The following is a 25,162-nucleotide window of genomic DNA, read 5'->3' as shown; positions in this document are numbered from 1 at the left end:
AGTTTCCATGGAATTCCTCCACTTTATTATTCCTTTTAGCACAATAGTATTCCATCACCAACATATACCATAATTTGTTCAGCCATTCCCCAATGGAAGGGCATCCCCTCATTTTCCAATTTTTAGCCACCACAAAGAGTGCAGCTATGAATATTCTTGTACACGTCTTTTTCCTTATTATCTCTTTGGGGGTACAAACCCAGCAGTGCTATGGCTGGATCAAAGGGCAGAGACTCTTTTATCACTCTTCGGGCATAGTTCCAAACTGCCTTCCAGAATGGTTGGATCAATTCACAACTCCACCAGCAATGCATTAATGTCCCTACTTTGCCACATCCCCTCCAGCATTCATTACTTCCCTTTGCTGTCATGTTAGCCAATCTGCTAGGTGTGAGGTGATACCTCAGGGTTGTTTTGATTTGCATCTCTCTGATTATAAGAGATGTAGAACACTTTTTCATATGCTTATTAATAGTTTTGATTTCTTTGGCTGAGAACTGCCTGTTCATGTACCTTGCCCATTTATCAATTGGAGAATGGCTTGATTTTTTGTACAACTGATGTAGCTCTTTGTAAATTTGAGTAATTAAACCTTTGTCAGAGGTTTTTATGAAGATTGTTTCCCAATTTGTTGCTTTCCTTCTGGTTTTAATTACATTCGTTTTGCTTGTACAAAAACTTTTTAATTTGATGTAGTCAAAATTATTTATTTTGCATTTTGTGACTCTTTCTAAGTCTTGCTTGGTTTTAAATCCTCTCCCTTCCCAAAGGTCTGACATGTATACTATTCTGTGTTCGCCTAATTTTCTTATAGTTTCCTTCTTTATGTTCAAGTCATTCACCCATTTTGAATTTATCTTGGTGTAGGGTGTGAGGTGTTGATCTAAACCTAATCTTTCCCACACTGTCCTCCAATTTTCCCAGCAGTTTTTATGAAATAGTGGATTTTTGTCCCAAAAGCTGGGATCTTTGGGTTTGTCATATACTGTCTTGCTGAGGTCACTTACCTCGGGTCTATTCCACTGATCCTCCTTTCTGTCTCTTAGCCAGTACCAAATTGTTTTGATGACTGCTGCTTTATAAAATAGTCTGAGATCTGGAACTGCAAGGCCCCCTTCCTTTGTATTTTTTTTTCATTATTTACCTGGATATCCTTGATCCTTTGTTCTTCCAAATGAACTTTGTTATGGTTTTTTCTAGATCAGTAAAAAAATTTTTTTGGAAGTTCCATGGGTATGGCACTAAATAGATAGATGAGTTTGGGTAGGATGTTCATTTTTATTATATTGGCTCATCCTACCCATGAGCAGTTAATGTTTTTCAATTGTTCAAGTCTAGTTTTAGTTGTGTGGAGAGTGTTTTGTAGTTGTGTTCATAAAGTTCCTGTGTTTGTCTCTGGAGATAGATTCCTAAGTATTTTATTTTGTCTAAGGTAATTTTGAATGGGATTTCTCTTTCTAGTTCTTGCTGCTGAGCTGTGTTGGAAATATATAGAAATGCTGATGACTTATGTGGGTTTATTTTGTGTCTTACAACTTTGCTAAAGTTGTTGATTATTTCGATTAGCTTTTTGGTTGAATCTCTAGGATTCTTTAAGTAGACCATCATGTCATCCGCAAAGAGTGATAACTTGGTCTCCTCATTGCTAATTTTAATGCCTTCAATTTCTTTTTCTTCTCTAATTGCTACTGCTAGTGTTTCTAGTACAATGTCAAATAATAGAGGTGATAATAGGCATCCTTGTTTCACTCCTGATCTTTAGTTGATGGTTTTAGATATATACTGTTTATTATTTTTAGGAATGACCCTTCTATTCCTATGCTTTCTAGTGTTTTTAATAGGAATGAGTGTTGTATTTTATCAAAGCCTTTTTCTGCGTCTATTGAAATAATCATGTGATTTTTGTTGGTTTGCTTGTTGATGTGGTCAATTATGTGGATGGTTTTCCTAATAGTGAACCAGCCCTGCATCCCTGGTATAAATCCTACTTGATCATGGTGAATGACTCTTCTGATCACTTGCTGGAGTCTTTTTGCTAGTATCCTATAAGATTTTTGCATCTATATTCATTAGGGAGATTGGTCTATAGTTTTCTTTCTCTGTTTTTGATCTACCCGGCTTTGTAATAAGTACCATATTTGTGTCATAAAAGGAATTTGGTAGAACTCCTTCTTTGCTTATTCTGTCAAAAAGTTTGTATAGTATTGGGGTTAGTTGTTCTTTGAATGTTTGATAGAAGTCACTGGTGAATCCATCAGGCCCTGGGGATTTTTCCTTAGGAAGTTCTTTGATGGCCTGTTGGATTTCTGTTTCTGATATGGGATTATTTAAGAAATCTATTTCTTGTTCTGTTAGTCTAGGCAATTTATATTTTCGTAGATATTCATCCATATCACCTAGGTTGGTATATTTATTGCCATATAGTTGGGCAAAGTAGTTTTTAATGATTGCCTTAATTTCCTCTTCATTGGAGGTGAGGTCCCCCTTTTCATCCTTGATGGTAATTTGCCTTTCTTCTTTTCTTTTTTAAATTAGATTGACCAGTACTTTGTCTATTTTGTCTGTTTTGTCAAAGTACCAGCTTCTAGTCTTGTTTATTAGCTCAATAGTTCTATCACTTTCGATTTTATTAATTTCTCCCTTAATTTTTAGGATCTCTAGTTTGGTTTTCTTCTGGGGGGTTTAATTTGTTCATTCTCAAGTTTTTTGATTTGCATTTCTAATTCATTGATCTGTGCCCTCCCTAATTTGTTAATATATGCACTCATGGATATGAATTTTCCTCTAAGTACTGCTTTGGCTGTATCCCATAAGGTTTGAAAGGATGTCTCACCATTGTTATTTTCCTCAATGAAATTGTTGTTTCTATGATTTCTTCTCTAACTAACCGATTTTGGAGTATCATATTATTTAATTTCCAATTAATTTTTTGATTTGGCTCTCCATGTACCCTTTCTGATCAATATTTTTATTGCTTTATGATCTGAAAAGGTTGCATTTATTATTTCTGCTTTTCTGCATTTGAGTGCCATGTTTCTGTGACCTAGTGTATGATCTATTTTTGTGAATGTGCCATGTGGTGCTGAGAAGGTGTATTCTTTTTTGTCCCTATTTATTTTTCTCCATATGTCTATTAATTCTAATTTTTCTAAGATTTCATTCACCTCTTTTACCTCTTTCTTATTTATTTTTTGGTTTGATTTATCTAAATTTGATAGTGGTTGGTTCAAGTCTCCCACTAATACGGTTTTACTGTCTATTTCCTCCTTCAATTTTCCTAGTTTCTCCAGTAAAAATTTGGACGCTATACCATTTGGTGCATACATGTTGATTAGTGATATTTCCTCACTGTCTATACTCCCTTTTAACAGAATATATTTACTTTCCCTATCCCTTTTGATCAGGTCTATTTTTGCTTTGGCTTTGTCAGATATCATGATTGCAACTCCTGCCTTCTTTCTATCAGTTGAGGCCCAAAAGGTCTTACTCCATCCTTTAATTCTAATCTTGTGAGTATCAACCCGCCTCATATGTGTTTCTTGAAGACAACAAATGGTAGGGTTTTGGGTTCTAATCCAATCTGCTATTTGTCTACGTTTTATGGGTGAGTTCATCCCATTCACATTCAAAGTTATGACTGTCCCTTGTGGATTCTCTGGCATTTTGATATCTTCCCCTAGTTCTTTCTTCTTTAGCTATATCCTTTTGAACCAGTGATTTACTTTAGGTCAGTCCCCCTAGTCCCCACCCTTGAGATGCTTCCCTTTCTAGACCCTCCCTTTTTATGCTCCCTTCCCATTCCCCCTCTCCTTCCCTCCCTTTTTATACTCCTTCCCCTCCCCCTCCTTGATTTTCCTTTCTTTCTTACCCTGTTGGATAAGATAGAATTCAAGATCCCACTGGATCTAGATGTTCTTCCTTCTCAGATTTGATTTCCCTGAGAGTAAGGTTTAAGTAATTCTACTTCACGCTCTCTTCCTCTCCTTCTCATATGAGAGTTCTTCCCCTCCCCTTCCCATCTGTATCTTTGTATGGGAAAGATTATTCTATTTAGTCCCCCCCCCATTTCTTGAAGTAAATGTTAGTATTATCGACGCTTCCCCCCTCCCTTTTTCTTTCTTTGCCCCCCCCTTTCACCAAATCTTCTTGATGCCCCAATCTTTCCCTATGTATGATTCTTCTAACTACTCTTATGATGCATGTAATTTTTGAGAGTTACACAATACATTTTCCCCACATATTAATATATATAATTTGATATAAATGTCCTTATAGAAGAGAGTTTGACTTAAAGAAAAAGATAAGATTTATCTCCTTATCCCTTTCTTTCATATTTACCTTTTCATGTTTCTCTTGCTTTCTGTGCTTGGATGTCAAATTTTCCACTAAGTTCTGGTATTTTCTTAGCAAATGCTTGGAAACCTTCTATTTTGTTGAATGCCCATACTTTCCCCTGGAAGTATATAGTCAGTTTTGCTGGGTAGTTGATTCTTGGTTGGAAACCCAGCTCTCTTGCCTTTCTAAATATCGTGTTCCATGCTTTGCGGTCTCTTAGTGTGTTAGCTGCTAAGTCCTGTGTGATCCTTATGGGAGCCCCCCTATATCTGAAGCTCCTCTTCTTGGCTTCTTGTAGGATTTTCTCCTTTTCTTGGAAGCTCTTGAATTTGGCGATTACATTCCTGGGGGTTGTCTTTTGGGGATTTAGTATAGGGGGTGTTCTATGAACCCTTTCTATTTCTATTTTGCCCCCTTGCTCCAGAACATGTGGGCAATTTTACAATTTTCTTCTATAATCTCCTGTAGAATAGCATCGAGGTTTTTCTTTATCTCTGGTTTTTCGGGGAGACCAATAATTCTGAGGTTGTCTCTTCTTCCTCTGTTTTCCAAGTCTGTGACTTTTTCAGTGAGATATTTCATGTTTTCTTCTAATTCATTAATTTTTTGGCTTTGCTTTATTGATACTTGCTGTTTTGTAATCTCGCTGTCTTCCAGCTGCTTAATCCTGGTCGTTAGGGACTGGTTTTGCTTTTCAGCTTTGTCTGCCCTTCTATTAGATGCTTCCAGCTCCTTCTCCAATTGTGAAGTCTTGTCTATCAGACTGCTGATCTTTCTCCCATTTTTCTTTCCAAAAGGTTTCCATCTTTTGGGCATGCTCGCTGTCTTCCAGCTGCTTAATTCTGGTCATTAGGGACTGGTTTTTGCTTTTCAGCTTTGTCTGCCCTTCTATTAGATGCTTCCAGCTCCTTCTCCAATTGTGAAGTCTTGTCTATCAGACTGCTGATCTCTTTCTCCCATTTTTTTTCCCAAATGGTTTCCATCTTTTGGGTAAGCCCCAGTTTGAGATCTTCCAGAGCTTGTGGATAGTTTCCATTTTGGGAGGCATGTTCTGATTTTGTTTGGATTTCATCCTCATTTTCTTCTTTTCCTTGGATACTCCCTCCATAAAAGTTTTCAATAGTCACTTTTCCCCCCCACTTCTTCTTGGAGGCTTGATTTTGTGACATGTGAGCCATCTCTTTAGTGGTTTTATAACACTTTCTTTTTTTGGTCTGGGGTCTGGGTGATATGGGTGGGTTTTCTGTGAATTTAGGTTGCCTCAGACTAGTTCTTCCCAGCCTCCGAAGTTTCTTAGAGCTCAGGTCCCTTTGTTCAGCCCAACTGCCCAGGCAATCAGAGCAGCCCGCCCAGGTGTTTAGCTTCACCCAGATGTTCAGCGCAACCACCCTGAGTTCAGCTCCGCATCCCCCTGTGATCAGCACAGGATTCTCCCGTGAAACCGCCCTGAGAGGTCGTTTCCTTGCAATCTTTAGATCCCAAGGACCCTGGTGTGCGCCCCCCCCCCCCCCCGCCCCAGACAGAGACGCTCCTCAATCACTCGCTGTCCCAGTGAGTGCTCTGATAGCTTACTCTGGTTTGGTTGGGGGTGGGGGGAGGGGCGGCTCAGTTCATGTTTTTGTGCGAGCTTTTCCTCCTCCTTATAGTGTGGGAATGTTCAAACCCCATGTACCTTCGTTTCTGTGGGGTTCTGGAGAGTCCCTCTGTTCGTCCAAAGATGATTTTTATGCTCTTTTGAGGTAGTCTATTTCGTTTGGTGCCGGGGAGGGGAAGCGAGTCGCGTCTAGATTACAGCCATGTTTACCCGGAAGTCTAAACATTTTTTTTTTTAGACATGGCCAATGAGAAATTTGTTTTTTTTTATTCCATAGTCAGTTCTTTTTTTAAAAAAATTATTTAATTAGTCAATTTAGAATATTTTTCCATAGTTACAAGAATAGTGTTCTTTCCCTAACCCTCCTTTCACCCCCTCCCATAGCTGACGCACAATTCCACTGGGTTTTACATGTGTCATTGATTAAGACCTATTTCCATATTACTGATATTTGCACTTGCAGGATCATTTAGAGTCTACATTCCCAATCATATCCCCATCAATCCTTGTGATCAAGCTGTTGTTTTTCTTCAGTGTTTCTACTCTCAGTTTTTCCTCTAAATGTGGACAGTGTTCTTTCTCATAGATCCCTCCAAGGATCACTGCATTGCCACTAATGGAGAAGTCAGTTACATTTGATTGTACCACAGTGTATCAGTCTCTGTGTACAATGTTGTCCTGGTTCTACTCCTCTCACTCTGCATCAGTTCCTGGAAGTCATTCTCTGCTATAACTAGACATATGCATTCCTCAAAAATTCCATGTTGTGTGAAATCATGCAATAAAAATCACAGAGTTTATGAGGAAAATGGAATTATGGTACTACATTTAAAAAATATTATTAGTGACACATAAAAAGGAATAGGATCCAAATAAAAATGGTAGCAGTTTTACACATGATAAACGATTAAGAAATACATAATACGGTGGTAAGCTACTGCTTGGCCAAGGTCCCTGGCTATTGTATTAGATTATTTCAAAAGAAGGAGATGATAATTTCAAGATCAGATTTGTCAATCTCCTCCCTCCCCCCAGTTGATTCTTCTGTTGGTAGCACTGAAGTCAGCTCAAAGTGAGTATCTTGGTATAGCAAACAAAGCACTCTCTCTCTTTTCTAAGTAAGGGAGTTTATTTGGGAGAAGGGGAAGGTAAAGAAGTTGAGGGGAGAGAGAGGGTTTGGGGTTTCCCTAATCCTAAAACAATTCCTAAATTGGAGGATGGTGGAACAGAGTTCAGATTTGGGAAAATGGCCAACAGGTTTGAAGATTCAGTCACTGGAGTATAGTAGAGAGAAACCAGAGAGCAGGACTTTTGTGTTTCCTCCTTTCTGTCCCAAGAGCAAGAGACCAACTTCCTCAGATTGTTTGTTCCTTTTTAAAGGGTCCTTCCTGGTCGCCATTCCAATTAGAATGTCCTCCTTGATCGACAGTTCAGCAGTCCTGGCTTATCCAGCTCTGCTGCAGATTTTTCCTATTTTTTCTCCTCCACAACATTACACCATGTGACCAACTTTGGCGCTACAATACTGAGGCCATGGCAGAAGAGGATGGAGATAGGATCATGAAGACTAGCTCTTCCTGAACACAGCTCCTTCTGAACCAAAAGATATGCAATAAATATGGCACTTAACTCTGCAAATCATCTAGAGTTTGCTTGTGGAAATGAACTTTGAAATGGCTGCAGCTTGTCAGTTATTGTGAAGTGTTAAGCTTTCTGCATAAGACATCATACATAAAGCAATTAGGAATTCACATTATGCTGTGTCAATAATGTTCAGCAGAACTGATTGCATGTTTTATTTTTCTTGCTGAGGAATGGTGGTGGTGAGATGGTGAAAATGCTGATACTTGCAGGAAAATAAAATAACATTTAATTTTCACCAAATTCTAGAGATTTGCCTCACTTGTTATAGGCTGTTTCTGCTCATATTCTGACACAGAGCAATGAAATCCAAAAGCAAGTACAGAATTCCTTTTATCCATTCTTCACAAAAAGCTATGAAGTTGCTACAAAAATGACCCCCACTGGTGGGGGTGGTAACTTTAAAGCTGGCAGAAAAGCAGGACAAAGTCATCGTTCCTACAATGAGGTGAACTGTACAGATCAAGGACAAACTGAAAGGAATTTCTCATTCTAATTCAAATAATAGAGTGAATTCAAAGAGTAATGATTGAGGCAGAAGGAAATCAGATTAAAAGGCAGAATTAAGATCATGAGCTTTAGCTTACTGGCCCACTGGTTTGGCAGCCTGAATTGCAAATAGCTGAGAAAGCTCTTAAGGATAATAGCTAAAAGAGCAGAGACCCCATCACTGCAGAGAAAAAGGCGCATCTATCAGTTTCAATCAGTTTCAGTAAAGAACCAGCAGATGGTGGCAAAAGAGCGGTTCAACAGAGACCCAAGTAAAACACACTAGACCACCAAAGAATACTGGTCCTTTACAGTAATGGAGAGAGCAGCTGTTAGCCTAATGACTTTACCAGAGTAGTAGACATCTGTGGAGAAGCAAGCAACAGAAGGCACACAAGGAGGCAATTCTAGGACTTGTCTTGGCTACGCACATAATCCCAGTCATATGTATTCTCTGCCTGTGTCTTCTCCATACAAATTTAACATTATATGATACTATATATTACATATACATTATATGACCTGTCTATATATGCTCTCAGCCAGTATTTGCTCTCACTCAAATGTCTTGCAAATCTATGATCATTTCCAAGACACGCACTACTTAGGGCATTATTTCTACTTCTCACTGAAGCCTCAGATTCTGCCCTGATCTGCTGAGAACTCTGCTTCATATTTCACTGTTCTCTCCTCATCTCAGAAAATAATAGCAAGCATTTTAAGCACCTAAAGGTCTCATGGAAAGAGGTGGCCTTTATTACAAATGTAAACTCCTCTGCAGGCACAGGTTATTCTATTCCATCTCATTTTCTCCAGTAGATTGTCCTCTCTATTATCCCCATTCTCTCATTTATCCCCAATCTTCCCCTATGTACTAGATGCTTCCCCATTGCCTACAAATGGCATGTCCATTTCTTCCCATCTTAAAAATAAACTCTTGATCTATCTATCCTTACTAGTTATCCTATAGTTCCTTTTCCTTTAATGTCTAAACTATTTGAGAAGGCTGTGTATAATCTCTGCTTCCACTTCTCTCTCTCTCTCATTCTCTTCATCATTTTCTGCAGTTTAACTTCTGACATCTATCAGATGAAACTGCCCTCTCCAAAATTACTAATGATCTATTAATTACCAAATCTAATAGCGTTTTCTCAATCCTTACCCTTTTTGACCTCCCTGCAGACTTTGACGCACAAGTGTCTTTGTGCACACTCATCTACATCATAGATGAAAGCGCACAAAAACAATCATCATCCTCGGTTACCGAGAGACTACTACTACTACTACTACTACTACTACTACTACTACTACTACTACTACTACTACTACTACTACTGCAGCCTTTGACACTATCGATCACCCTCTTCTCCCCAGGCTTTCATAATACTACTCTATTGAAAAAATGAAATTGCATTTAATTCTTTTTATAGCCTTAACCATAAACAAGTGATCACATATAATCCTTTAGGTAGTAAATATAACAACTGTGTATAAACATAATGGTATATAAGGAAAGAGTTGGTTCAAGAGCTTCTGTTATCACCCTTAGAATGTTAAGTGCACAGCTTGACTGAATCCTGACTTCTGATATAGATAACAGAAACAATCATTGAATCAGTTGTATTACTAGTATTATTTGCCCTTATAAGGATAAGATCCTCAGACTTTATGGCCAAGAGAGTGGATTCTGGCTTATCTTTAAGTCTAGGAGTAGTTGTACTAGGTTGAGTCTGAGGGTAAATGCTTGAACTTTGTACTAGAATATATTAACTCTTAACTAATATACTCTGAACATGTGGTCCTGTTAATCACTTATGTTAACTGTCAAACTGTGAACACCTGTACAAGGGCTTTGCTATAGGCTAGGTGTCGTGAGATCTCCAACTTTACCCCTAAAATAAAATTGGAATATCAACTCAGAATTCTGGTCCACATTTCTTTATTTCTCATACTACCCTGATTCCCCTACCACCTTTGATCACTCCTTTTTAGTCCTCTGATGGATTTTCATCCAAGTCAGACCCATTGACTCCTGGGCTCTCTTTTCTCTTCCTTTCATGCTATTTCACCTGGTGATCTAATTAGCTCCCATTGATTTAACTTCTATTTCTCTACAGATGATTTTTCAGATTTATTTGTCCACCTTCACTTCTCTTCTGACCTCCAGTTTTGCATCTCCAACTGCCTACTAGACATTTTGAACTGGATGTTTCACAGATATCTTAAATTCAACATAGCCAAATCTGAATTTATTGTCTTTTCCCCAATCCCTTACTGTTGAGGGAACTAAAATCTTCCTGGTCAACCAGAACTGCCACCTAGATATCATCCTCAATCTCTCTCATTCCCTATACCAAACACATCATATTTGTAAATCCAAATTGTGTTAATCCTATTCCTCCACTCCATATCCCCCACCTTCACTCCTGTTTGGCTTTTAAAGTCTCCAATAACTTGGTCCCCTTTTCTCTTTCTAGTATTCTTATATTTTACATCTCATAGCCAACTCCCCACCTCTTGTACACTTCAATTCAGTGACATTGGTTGGGCTGTTTCTCAGGGAAGACATTCCATCTCCTGATTCTGAGCATCTTCACTGGCTACCTCCTATGCCTGGAATGGTCTTCCCTCCTCACTACTGCTTTCTGGTTTTCCTGGCTTCCTTCAACTCTGAAGTAAAGTCCTGGAAGAAGCCTTTCCCAGACTTTCTCATTCTTTGTGTTTTCCTTTGAGATGAGACTACCTTCAAACAATTATATGAGTATTTATCTTGTTTGTGTTTAATTGTTTGAATGTTGTAATACTGTAAGCTCTTTAACAATAGAAGTTGTCTTTTGCTTTTCTTTGTATCCAACGCTTAGCAGACTGCTTCTAATTAAAGCAAGATGACTGACTGACTGACTGACTGACAGGCCTGAATCACCTTGGGCTTCATCAAGACAGCTTTGGCCTTATTTTGACTGGATCTAAACCTCCTATATTTCTAGGCCATTTCTATGTCATACTGCCTTATGTGTACCTTGTGGTATGCTGGTAAATGTTAAAGAAAAAAAAATGCACATAGCGCTTTTAAGCTTGATCTGCATTAAATTAATATTTGCCCCATCACTTCTTAAGTCCAGAAAATCAATAAAACAATAAATCAAGTTTTTATCTGTAATTTTTTTTTGCTGGTTTCTGAGGTATAAATGCACACACTGAATATTTAACAAGATTGGTCTCAGTCCAGCATACTGAATGAGTTGAAACGTCCCACAAATCTGCCAAGTAGCTAGAACATGGGAACAATAACTAGTTGATTGATATGGGGCTACTTTTCAGATAAGACAAATAAACTGCTTAGATTTACAATTATAAGAAAACTCCTCATATCACATAATCTAAGGCCTTGCTTAAGGGAGTTCAGAGTCCCTGCCACACAGGATTAGTTTCAAACAAAGCTCAATTTCCTTCCTTTTATTGCCTTCCTTACAGTCTGCACAGAAAAGATCAAAATTTTGACAGAAAGTTGCCCTGAGGTGTTTAACATTTTATTAAGCACCCCATTTACATTTCATTTGCTCCCCACCCACCATGGGCAAACAGAGGTTAAGTCAGGCAGACCAAGGTGAACTATGGGTCGTGATATCAGTTCCTTGTGCGACCGAGGCTGGTACTAGAGAAAAAGTGCCAGGCTGAAGAGTATGTGAAATTGATCACCTGAATGGGGGAGGGGCCCCAGGAGTGGAATCTTGAGGAGAGGGGTCTCTGGCTGGGAGAGCAGTGAGGGTCTCTTGGTCTTGAGAAGCTGAAGAAAGAAGTTGGGAAAAGACTTTCTCTTGAGGGTTACCCATTTTTCCTGCTGGTGACTGGAAATCTTCCCCCCCCAACACTTCCCAATTGAAGGGACTTTCTGAAGAGAAACCTGAGCAGACTTTACCCCAGCTCCTGTTGCCCAGGGGTGAGTTAACCTGACTTTCTCTCAGGGGGCTCACGCTGCCAAGGCCTGAGTTCCCCCCAAACTTGAGGAGGGAGGGGAAAGGGTTTAGAGACAGGGACCCCTTTTTCCCACATTCCTTTTCCCATTCTTCCCTGCCTGTAATTTCCTTTTGTATTACCTGATTTAGTTGACATTAAAAGTTATCTGTTCCCCAAGCTGAGTGTGAGTGAACAGATCAAGGGAAGACTGTTTGCTCTCGAGTAGTGGAGAGGGGACAAGAGGGACAAGAGTGAATCTAGAGGGCGGCTTTAGCTAAGGAGGGAAGGCAGAAGTGGGCAAATCTTCAAACCCCCTCTCCTCTCTTTGAGCCAACTCGTTACATCTGCTGTCTCCCCCGAACCCTTTGAGAAGGGGTTCTCCTCTCTTTCCCCCTCTTCATATCGAAAGTCTAAACTTCCCACGGGGTACAAACTTCCCTCTTTTATCTTTCTTTAATACACAGGAAATCTGCACTGTGTTAGCTTTGATCCATATACCCCTCTTTTATCTTTCTTTAATACACTTGGGAACAGCAGGGCAACAATTGCCCAAACAAAGACCCCTTCCTTAGTAACTAATCAAGGTAAAAAGCATTCCTTACCCACCTCCTTACACTTACCTTTTTTCTCCTTCCCCTCCCCTCCTTAACTTATTTTCCTTCCTTTTTTCTTTGCTACTCTATGACTATAGTCTCTTATAACAAGCTTGTTCCCTCAGCATGGAGTCAGTCTGAACTGAAAATTCTTTGGATGAGACCCTAATTCCACCATGCCCACATCAGTACTACTGTTTGTCCTCCCCTCTTCTAGATCCTCTTTTATGTGTTGCTTTCTGCCCATTAGAATATAAGGGGAGAAGGGGAAGGAAAAAGCATTTATATAGAGCTTATTATATAGTGTAAAATACCATGCTAATATTATCTCATTTGTTCTACACAAGAACCCTAGGAGGCAGGTGTTATAATAATCCCCATTTTACAGTGGAGGAAACTGAGACAAAGGTTTTGATCAGAGCAAGTGGTTAGCCCACTTACAGTTAGTAAATGACTGCAGTCACACTTGAACTCAGATCTTCCTGACTATAGCCCCAGTCCTCTATAGACTCTGCCTCCAACTGACTTTTTTTTTTGTGGGTAGGGACTGTCTTGCTTTCTTACATTTGCATTTTCAGACTTAGCAGTATCTAGTGTTTAAAAAATGCTCTACCTTCATACCTATTAGCAAAAATTGTGAAAGGAGTGGGACTAGAATTTCCTTGTCACTCGTTCTGCTGCAATGTCTTTGCTTTGAATTAAAATATCCTCATTGGTCTGGTAACAAATAATAATGGGAATTCATGAGCTAGTTTTGAGGGAATGCTAAATCAAAGTATACCTTGAACACTGGGTAGCTTTCAGAGTGTCCACAATTAATGAGAAGGGTGCAGACTACATGTGTATTAATCCTCTGCTTAATCCTTCTCTGATCCCTCCCTAAGAGAATTCCAACATCAGATCTTGCAATAGGGGTATTATTTCATAAATTCCTTGAGCTATTTTAAAGAAAGTAGTTACATTAAAGGCTTTGATTTCTTCCCAAAAGAAAGAATTCAATACAAAATTGAGTTGTTATTGGATGTCATACAGAACACTCCCAACCTATGGTTGAATTATTTCTTTTGGAAGGAAATAAAGATTCCCCAGATATTCTGAACTGGAGAACAAAAAATAATATTTCCATAAGAGGTGAGAAGACCTGGTTAGGGCTTCAATTCTGCCGTCACTAATTTTTATGTATGGCTTATCTGTGTATGTGAATTGTTTCTAAACAGACTCTTAAAAGTAGGTTTGTAATTCAATTTTCATTGAGAAATGCTGAGGATGCTTTTTTCAGAATATTTATTCAGAATATAATGGAAAGAATGGAAAAAACAACAACAACAACAACTGAATACCCAATTATATGTTGACTGCTATGCCATCTGACATAGGGGAGAGCATGAAGGGGCAAATAGGGAAAGAACAAGGGGCATGATGAATGCATGGAATTAAGAGTGGGTCCAAGTTAGCTGATCTGTGGAGCAGACAAGAATTACTATGGATACAGGAAAGGTGGGAGTCTATCAGGAGTCTGACTATCCGTCATACTTAGCAATATTGTAAGTAACTGATACCTAATTAAATCCAGTCAACAAGCATTTATTAAGTACTTACTGTGTGCCAGGCACTGTACTAAGTACTAGAAATACAAATACAAGTCAAAAGACAGTCCCTGCCCACAAAGAACTTTTATTCTAATGGAGAAGACAAGACATAAAAGGAAAATGAAAAGGAGAGGAAAAAAGGAATAGGTAGGAGCATGATAGAGGAAATTGTGCATGGAGCCCAGAGAGAAATGAAATCATGAACATTCAAGGCAGTTTCCTTAAATATGGAGATTCCGGGAGGAGCCAGTCAGCTAGAGAAAAGAAGCCCCAGCAGGGCACAGTAAACTTCCAAGGTGAAGAAGCTTCTGTGGCATGGTAGAAAAAGTCTAGAGAATCAGGAGATAAGTTTGGAGAGGAATGGAGACTCATCTTGTTTTCTGGAATGGAGAAGAAAATATTCATTTATTCATTCAACAAATGTTTATTAAGCACCTAACATATGCCAAGCACTATGTTAAGTGTTGGAGATATAAAAAGAGGCAAAAGGCAGTCTAGCACTTAGCATCGTGCTTGGCACTTGGCACCCAGAGAGGCTTACATTCTAAAGGGATAGACAACATTCAAACAAATCAAGCAGCTCTCTATATATAAGATAAATAGGAAATAATTAAAAGAGAAAAGGCACTGGAATGAAGAGGGTTAGGAAAGACTTTCTGTAGAAACTAGGATTTTAGCTGGGACTAAAAGGAAGCCAAGGGGTTGAGCAATTGGCGCAAAGGAGGGAGAACATTCCAGGCATGGGGGACAACAAGAGAAAATGCCCAGAGCCAAAAGCCAGAGTGCCTTGTTCGAGGAGTTGCCAGGAGGCCAGAGTCACTGGACTGAAGAATATGTGATGGGGAGTAAGGTAGAAGAAGACTAGAAAGGTAGGAGGGGGTTGGGTTATGAAGGCTTTGAAAGCCAAAAGGAGCATTTTGTATTTGTTCCTGGAGGCAACAGGAAGTGATAGCACTGTTAGGAGAGAAGGAGGAATATCTGAGAGTTGTCACAAAGGTGAAATCAACAGGCCTTGGCAGCCACTTAGATATGGAGGGAGAGAGATCAGAATTTAGGAGGACTCCTAGGTTATGAGCCTGGTATGGTACTGCCCTTTACAATAAGAGGGGAGGCAGGTATTGGGATGGGTTTAGCGGAAAATAAGTCCATTTTGGACATAGTAGTGAATTTAATTGGCTACTGGACATCCAGTTAGAGATGTCTTAAAGGCAGTTGGAGTTGCGAGCCTGGAGGTCAGCAGAGGCAATGGAGCAAGAAAGGTGGCCTGGAGAATCATCATCGATGGGAGGGTAATTAAATCCAGGGGAGCTGATGGGATCACCAAATGAAACAGTATAGAGGGGGAAAAGAGGAAGGCCCAGGACAGGTCCCTCCTTCAGTTTTAGTCAGAGAAGTCGGCCACAAAGAATTGTGCTGCTTGGATCCGAGAGGCAGCAATAAAGTCAGGAAATCCTGATTCAAAACAGATTTCTCCTCCTAGTTCTCATATCTTTCTCTAGCAAAACTGTGTCGTTATTCAGTGGGATTGACCTCAGCAGGTGCTCTACTGACCTAGGCCCAGAAAATCCCAAGAATATTGGTCTGCAACAGACTTGAGGTCCAGTAGACACTTGGTGATTAAGCCCCATGTAGGGCTCAAATGCCAGGATCAGAAGTTTCTACTTCATTTTTCAAGCCCAGAACTGATCACTCAGAAAGAACATTTACCAAAATGAGATCTACTTAATAATACATGGAAAGGACAGCCAACAAAGGCGCAACACTGGCTTACTTGGGTCAGCATTAGCTAAGGTGGGTGGAACTTCTCAAACCACAAATGTTCCTCACCTTGGCATGCTTGATTAGAAGAATGTATCAAGCCTAAGGAGCCCTCGACTCCCTGCCTTAGGTGACAGCAAAGTGAAATCAATAGTTAAAGCCTCACTCCTCAGATGAATTAAGTCTTGATGACAGCATTTTTAGACTAAAAAAAAAAGTTCGGCCAGCCTGAATGGCAGGGACCTGAGCAGAGATTACTCCTATTACCTTCATTAATGGAAAATCCTGAACTTGTAGAAGTCAGAGGCCTGGCATAGGCGGACTAAAGAGTAGTTTAGTAAAAGTCAAACAAAAAAGAAAGAAAATAAAGAGGACAACTGGAAAATGACGCACCCCTGAGGGACTAAATATGATGTTTTGGAAGGAGGAAGTCCTGGTCTAACACCCTGGATTTTTTGGTGGAACATGCCTAATCTTTGCAGGTTACAGTGGCTTTTTTTGGATATAAAATGGTGATCATGAGTAGAGGTAGCACCCAAAAAATACCAGGGTAAAAGCACAGATGATGATGCTGTCATACTCAATGATACTCATCAGGGTCAGGGGTTATCTATAGTAACATAGCTCAAAAGTTCAATGACTTCTGTGCATGGTTCTAGTCTCAGTCCCAAAACTTGACCTATCTCACTACCCCATCAGCTGGGATCTTCCCTTCCCATCGGAGGAAGAAAACTAAATCTTTGTCCCTTTAGAGGGTTCAAATAAGTGGCTACTATTTTCTTCAATAGGTACTGGGTAAAGAATGCTGAGAACTCACCCATATCCAGTCTCAAGTTTTTCACCAAATTGGCTAAAGGATCCTTTTTCTTTCAGGTAAATTCCCAGTTATCATAGATATGCAGAAAACTTTTCAATTTTCCCCATGTCATTTGTTGGCACCGCACCTCCCAACAATTATATTTCTTGTTCCTCAAAGCCTTCCTTTGGAAGGAGTTTTTCAAAATTCCGTAGGAGAGAAGGAGAACTGCTTCCTGAGAAGCATTTGAATCACTTCTCAGGTTTATAGAGCCCTCTAAAAAGGCAAGGACTCTATAGGGGGTAGAAGAAAGAGGGCCCTATCTCCAAGTAAACCCAGGGAGAATGCCTCCTTTAAGTAATGAGGGTGGTGGCTGGTGGTGGTGGTGCCTGGACAAAGCGCTCTTGACTGATCCACCTAAGAGAAGTTGCCTCTGTCTGATGGCATTTTTTTGTGTCCTAGACCTCAACCTGGTGAAGTCCAAGCTCCCCTTCTTGGAATAATGTTTTTAAATGCACAAAATAAAAATAATTACAAAGAAAAACAATAACATTTAACTATAATTAACAAAAAAATTAATAATCAGACTAAGAGATCTAAATTGATCTTTGAAGGTCAAAGAGATTGAATCAAGCTCTTTGTCTATCAATCAGCAACTTTTAAGTTAATCAATCAAAAACTTAAGTACTTCTACTTAGTACCTTACCAGTCACTAAGTAAGAGAGTTCACAAGTCACTTGTTAGAGTAGGTGATAACTCCAGAGGTCACTGCCCCACCCCTGGGGAAATGCTAGGAAAATTGAAAGACTGCAATTGGTTCCCATAAAGTGGGGAAGAGAAAGGAAATGACGTGGAAAAAGGACTATAAAAAGTCCTGAACTTCCTGTCCAAGGGATTTCTCCTTTGAACTTCTCCTTTGGAGTTCATCTCTGGAGACTCTACATTGGTGAGCTGGATTGAAGGAGGAGACTCTTTTCCTGGATCCTGCTTCAGCTGTGGCCTTCTTTTCCTGGCTTTTGGAGAGACTGGTTCCAGAAATTCCTGCCTTGGCTTTGGAGGAGGCTGCATTGGTAGAACCCTGGCTGAAGACACTGCTGGAACTTCTGGCTGAGGAGAACCAGGAAAATCCACATGGAGACAGAGTTTTGGGGAGGCCCTACTGGGGCTAAGCCTAGCTTCTTAGAAGAAGGTCTGGTAGGCTTATTAGAATCCGTCTCCTTATCTACATTTTCCCACTTTCGTTCTTTCTACCTCTTTATAAATAAAGCTGCTAAATGTCATTTTGACTTAAGATTTAATTTTTTAAATCGGTGGCCACAATATTACTTTATAAATTTCAAATTTATCATAAAACCTAAATTTTAAATTCTTACACTGTTGTGCTATTTGAAGCAAACTGTTGCTAACTGAAGTGTTACTTAAACTCTGGACTCTTGTCTGGTCTTGGATAAAATATTTCTTCACAAATTCTATAAATTAATCATTCAAAAATGACTTCAGTTGCAGACATGTGTGAGATTATGAGAAGTACTCAATTTGAATACTTCTTTCTCTAATCAGAACAATGAATGGATTTTTAATCATCACAAATTAACAACTATTTCTGGAAAGCTTATACCTATTCTGCAGAATAAAGTGTCACTATTTTTCAACAGTATACATGTATGGTTATGTATGTAGAAATATTCTCACAGGAAATAAAAAATTTGGGACTAGACACTCAGGAGAGAAATCAGGAGAAAATAGAACTAATGTGAGAATCATCTAAGTAAAAGGTGATAATTGAAGCCCTGACAGTGGATAAGATTACCAAAGACAATACATAGAAAGAAAAACAAAGATGGAACCTTGAGAGGCAACCAAATTCAAGAGATAAAAGAATTACAAATATAAGGCTGGAAAGGATCCTTTAATATATAAAAGAAAAGAAAAAAAATTCAAAGATTTTTAAAAAAGGAGCCAGCAAAAAATACAAAAAGCAATGGTCACAGAAAGAATCATGAGAGTACAGTGCCCTGGAAGCCATGAACTGGTGGTTCCAAGACTTCTCAGAACCCTGAGTGTTAACACTGAACAAAAATACATAGAGAAAGAAATTGTGCATACTCAAAACTCAACTTTAACAAACTATATTACTAATTTATTATATATTGAGCCAAACTCAAGTAAGAATATCAAGAAAAGCTATGGAGTAAGGCAAGATGAAGGGGGGGGGGCATCAGGAGGAATAATTTGGAACAAGGTAATGAGGACCAACAGATTCATCTTAGGCAGAAGCGAGAATGCAAATATCAGCTCATGTTGGCAAATTACGAATCTAGGCAACTTATTTATATTCTACGCAGTCTCTATTGAGGAAGGGCATAGAGACAAAAAGGACAAATGTATTTTTATGGGAACACAAAGCAAACAATCTTTTTTTACTTTGATTCTCTGACCATTCACCCAACTGTGCAATATTTTAATTAAATTAAATACTAGCTAAGACTATTGTTACTTCTTGAATATATACCAGATCTAAGGTAAATTAAGACAGGGACTTCATTTAATTCCATTTAGAGAACTACTGGAGCATACCTACTTATGCTCCCCACTAACATGATTAGGCAAAATGAACATAATCACTTGAGTTTACACAGTTACTAAAGATATAGATTCTTGTTTAAACCGATTTCCCCACTGCTATATATACACACCAAGCCTCATTCTATTTACCAAAATGTCCTATCTTCCCTTTTTCACTTTTTCACTCCAAATCCTACTCATCCTTCAAAATATAGTTCAAGTTCATGGATTACCAACTTCCAGCTGGGTCATATTCTAGCCCTGCCTGTTTGCTGTACCTCCAAAGACATCATTCTGGAGGCAAAATTTGGAAAGTGTTAGATCTTGGGAGTAGAAGTGGAGGAGGTGAGCTAAAAGAAATTAAAGTCAAAGGTGATTTGACTGTTTAGGGCCCAGGTGACTGGGAAGATGTTGGTGGCATAACAGAAATGGGGACAATGGGAAAAACATGTTTCTTTAAAATGAAAATTTAAATGTTTGAAGTATGTTGAGTTTGATGTCACCTACATATCACTAAAATCATTAGAAATACAAGACTGGTGTTCTAAGAAGAGGTTGGGAAGATATAGGCTGGTAATCATCTGGTGAGATTCTTGGCAGTCTTAGCCTTGTTTGCACTGAAGACTCTCAGAGGTTTTTTCAGCGTCTTCTGGCTCTTCGGATTTTGGTTTCCTAATTAGGACTTTGAATTCTGGTGGGACTCACTTTCATTCATGGTCTAGGATTTAGGGTATTTGTCGCCAAGTGATTTTTTTCCTATCTCTTTCCTATATTTCATATCTCTACCTAGTTGTAAATTAAAGCTTCTTACAGTCATTTTGACTTAAGTTAATTATTTTTATACATGGTGACCACAATTCAATTATTTTAATTCATATATTGTAGTAGAGGCATGCAAAGGACAGAAGCTGGAGATTGATCATCTGTCAGTCACATTTGGAATGTGACTGGGAAACAGTTGGAGGCAAGAGCCAACTTTTGGATTGGACTTGGCTGAAGGTCTTGGGGCTGATGGTGTTGATCCTGAAGGAAGAAGCTGGTTTTATTTCTGGGACTTGGGATAATCAAGTTGGAGGTTACCTGGATGATTTGAAGGCAAAAGAAAAGGAGGACAATAGTCTTCATATATCTCTCTGACTGGCTCTGTTTCATGCTAGTGACTGAATTGCCATTTCTCTCAATATCCTCCAACATAAGACTCACTGTAGACAATAGGGAAACCTCCAACCCTCTTACCTTATCCTCCACCTTTCCTGTTTTCCTCAATAAACCCTTACTTGACAAAGAAGATTAAGAACTATTTCATTGAAATCTCACAGCTCACTTCTTGAGTGACTTGAGGGAGACTGAAGAAGAAGGGGGGAGTGGAGGCTGAAAGGCTTCTGAAGAGGGAGGTACAAAAGGGAAGAGGTTAGGCAAAAAGAAGATAACTGCTTGATCCATTAGTTATCTAGTATCCATCAATATACACCCTCAAAATATCATCTATTACAATATTTAGTCAAACCAATTCTAAATCTTACAGTCTGTATCCCAAAGAGATCAGAGATAGGAGAAAAAGACCTATTTGTTCAAAAATATTTTAATAGTTCTTTTTGGAGTGGCAAAGAATTAGAAACAGAGGGGCTGTCCATCAACTAGGGAATAGCTGAACAAGTTGTGGTATATGGTTGCAATGGAAAACTATTGCACCTATAAGGATGATATTAGAAAATGAGTATTGTTTTATTAGTTTATAGATAAGAAGTAGAGTGGCTGGCTTGAGAAAGAATTGGAGTTTGAAGCAGAGCATGTCAATTTCAAATGTTGACAGTTATAACCGTTTTTCTGTGTCAATTACTCTCTCTGGCAGTTGGGAATTGGTTGGCAGAGACACACAATCAGAGACTCTCTTTCAGAGAATTCCATGTGAACTGGAATGACTTCTAAGAATTGATGTAGAGTGAAAGGAACAGAACCAGGGGAACATTGTATACAGAGACTGATACACTGTGATACAATCAAATGTAATGGACTTCTCTACTAGTAGCAATTCAATGATCCAGAACTATTCAGAGGGACTTATGGGAAAGAACGCTATCCACATTCGGAGGAAGAACTGTGAGAGTAGAAACAGAAGAAAAACAACTGCTTGATCACATGGGTTGATGGGGATATGATTGGGGATATAGACTCTAAATGATCACCCTAGTACAAATATCAATAATACGGAAATAGGTCTTGAACAATGACACATGTAAAACCCAGTGAAATTGCACATTGGCTATGGGAGGGGCTTGGGGGGAGGGGAGGGAAAGAACATGATTCTTGTAACCATGGAAAAATATTCTAAATTAACTAATTAAATAAAAATTTCCAATAAGATAAAATAAAAATGAACAAATGGAAAAAAAAATAAAACTAGAAACAAAGACTCTCTCTTAGGGCTGGAGGAAGTAACATCTTTGCCTCTCTCTCTGTCTGGAAAAAAGACCTGAAGGAGCTTAGTTTTCTTTTTCCAACTTGGGAAACACTATTGACTATCTATTTCTGGCTTTATAAACTGGTTTATATCTGAGAAGACCAAAGAAAGATCTAGTCTGTGCTAGCCTTTGTTATTTTATAACTTTAAGGTGAAGTTAAGAATTATAAGGACAATAGTGGTAGTTTTATTTAGAATAGTATAAATTTGGGTTAGTCAGATCAGGGAGGATTAGTGTAGCCTGTGAAACACAGGAGAAGTGGTTCCTTGTTGAACCAGGGAGTTTATCTGGATGGATTTAGAATCCCTTAGAATTAGAAATTCTTCTTGTCATTATAAAGTTCAATAAATATTTTATTTTTATAATAAGATTCTCTTTAGTGTCCTTGAGCCTGGCCCTGAAGGGAAGTTCACATTTGAGCTTCACTTCATCACTAAAGATACTTTTGATTACATCTCTCAAAAGTATATGAACAGTTTTGAATTTGTATTGGCATAGTTTTCCCATCCATTTTTATAACTTGCCAATTATTATTTTTACACACCATAAGAAATGATTAACAGAATGAGTTCAAAAAAATCTTTAAAGACTTTTATGGGAAATGGAAAAATGGGACACTAATACATTAGTGAGGCTGTGAACTAATTTCAACCATTTTGGAGAGTATTGTGAATCTTGAAATTTCTCAGACTTGTGAATGTTAAAAATTCCCCATTGGGGAATTTTTTATTGGGACAATTCCCTATTGGAACTATTCCCCATTTTAAACAGTGAAGCTACTTAGATCTAAAATGTGAGAACTCTACTTGGATCAGAAATGGGAGGACCTCTACTCCAACTGTACTTAGGACTGCTTTAGGGGAGAAAACTCCTTGATGAACAATGAGAAATGCTCACACCCATACTTAAGCCATGCCTATTTTTAGAATTAATATAATGGGGTGCTAAGTACCTATTAAAGGTCAGGCAATTTGTAAACCTACCAGGACAAAAAGGTGAGAAACTTGCTCAAAGATTCTAACCTACTCAGGTGTGGATTGCTAAAAGGATTAATCTACTCAGCTGTGAATTCAGAATGGCTGTCCTTTGGAAAACGTCTACTGTGATTGGTAGATGGAAGAACTTAGGGGAGGTGACATAGGAGAAAACCCCCTATATAAGAAAAAGGAATCTCTTGAGAAGAGATCTCTTGAGAGACAATCTCTAAGGAGGTCTTTCAAGGGAGGCTGACTCTGGCTGGAACTCCCTCTGGGGAGACTCTGTCCCCCTGAATCCTCGCTTGAACAGATCTTATGGTGAGTGATAAAAGACTGACTGATCTCTCTCTCTTAAGACAGGTCTAGGCCATGTTGGCTCAAGGCCCTTCATACTTATTCCTTTCTTACTCTTTCTCTCTTTCTTTAATTCCTCATTGTATTATTAATTAAATTCTCTATAAACCCAGTTGAGTTGGGTATATTCATAATTGGGAATATTTCCCTGGCGACCACCTTATATTTGATTTAAAACAAGACACTGTAGTGAAAATATATTTTCTCACCCACTCTTATATCTACTACAATTTAAGTCTTCCACTATTTTAATCACTATAGTTTACAACCTCAACCATTTTAACTCTTACAGTATTTGGAATTACACCCAGACAGTTATAAAACTGTTTATCCATAGACCCAGCAATACCATTGCTAGGTCTGATTACCAAGGAGATCAGAGAAAAGGGAAAAGAACCTGTATGTTCCAAAACATTTATAGCAGCTCTCTCTTTTAAAGAACAAAAATAAAACAAACAACCCCCCCCCCACACACACACCTTCTGTTTAGAATCAATACAGTGTATTGGTTCCAAGGCAGAAGAGGGTTAAGGGCCAGGCAATGGGGGTCAAGTGACTTGCCCAGGGTCACACAGCTAAGAAGTGCCTGTGGCCAGATATGAACCTAAGTCATCCTGTCTCTAGGTCTGACTCTCAATCCACTGAGCCACCCAGCTGCCCCCTAGTTCTTTGTGATGGCAAAGAACTACAAGTTGAAGGAATGTCCATCAATTAGGGAATAGGTAAACAAATTATGTTATATGATTGTGATGAAATACTACTGTGCCATAAGAAACAATGAGCAGGCTAATTTTTTTAAAACCAGGGAAGAACCACACAAGATAATGAAAAGAGAAATGAGTAGAACCAAGAGAACTTCACATACTGCTATAGAATTAAATACTTAAGAATAAATTGTGAATGTTACCTCCATAGAATGAACTGAAAAATGGAAACATAAAAGACATAATTTATATATGTATATATATATTTTTAAAGACTCATATAAATTAATGCAAAGTGAAGCTAGTAAAACCAGGATAATGCTGTGTGCAGTAATAAAAATATTATATGATAATCAACTGTGAAGGAATAAATTATTATCAGCAAAGTATAATTTCAGGATAACACCAATGGACTCATGATGAAAAATGCTATCCATAGTCAAAGAAGGAACTGTTGGAGTGTGATTGTAGACCAAAGCCTTCCATTTTTCACTTTATTTCCTTCATGACTTTTTTATCGTATGTATGATATGTGTCTTCTTTCATGGCATGAAGAAGAAGGAAATGGGTTTTGCCTGATAGCACTGTTATAACTGGTATCAGATTATTTACTACCTCTGGGAAAAAGGGAAGGAAAGAATCTGAATCATAAAATGTCAGATAACAATGCCAAAAATTATTTCTACATGTAATCAAAAACCATTTAAAAACTCAAAGAAAAAGAAAATCAATCCACTGGGAAAAAAAATGCTTCTTTATTGACTAATTGTATGGTCTCTTCCATTTTCAAAATGGTGTTAACTCTAGGTGAAATTCCAAAAGTCAAGGAAGGGTAAAAAGAAAATAAATATAAAAATTATTCCATATAAACCAAAGCATTTTTTCTTTGATCATGTTCTTATTTGGGCTAAATAATAAGGATCTTTGTATGAACAGCTCTATTTATAAAGTTTATTATTATCACATACTGTTTCCTAAGTCTTCCAATAAAAAGCATCACACAGGGATTTAACTATGTTCCACTACACCTGGCTGGAAAAAACACTATTTTTTATCCTGTCTACATAGGAGTTCACTTGTCTCTGGTTTCAGGAATAGTCCGTACTTTTCCATGTCACTTTACTCTAGGTTCAAAGTAATGGCTAAATATGCAATTTGGACTGGTAAAATACCTAATTATGCCTTTCAATTTTACATAAGTATTGTAGTATGAATTTACATATGAAATTATTTCCAGCCTTTATTCATCTATAACAGTCACACGGGACAGAAATCTCAAAACATATATTATTTCAGCTCAAAGACAAATAAATATGAGTCACCAGTAATGATGATTATGAGACCTCCC

At 38.4% G+C, this 25,162-nt stretch overlaps 1 protein-coding gene across 2 annotated transcripts in view; it reads right to left on the bottom strand.

The window, feature by feature from the left end:
- PDXK (pyridoxal kinase) overlaps positions 1 to 25,162 on the bottom strand; it is a 107,017-nt gene that overhangs the window by 45,886 nt on the left and 35,969 nt on the right. The window lies entirely within an intron of this gene.

The sequence above is a fragment of the Monodelphis domestica genome, chromosome 4 (genome assembly GCF_027887165.1).
Source record: "Monodelphis domestica isolate mMonDom1 chromosome 4, mMonDom1.pri, whole genome shotgun sequence".
In the NCBI taxonomy this organism is placed as follows: Eukaryota; Metazoa; Chordata; class Mammalia; order Didelphimorphia; family Didelphidae; genus Monodelphis; species Monodelphis domestica.
This window is presented reverse-complemented; position numbering and strand designations above follow the sequence as displayed.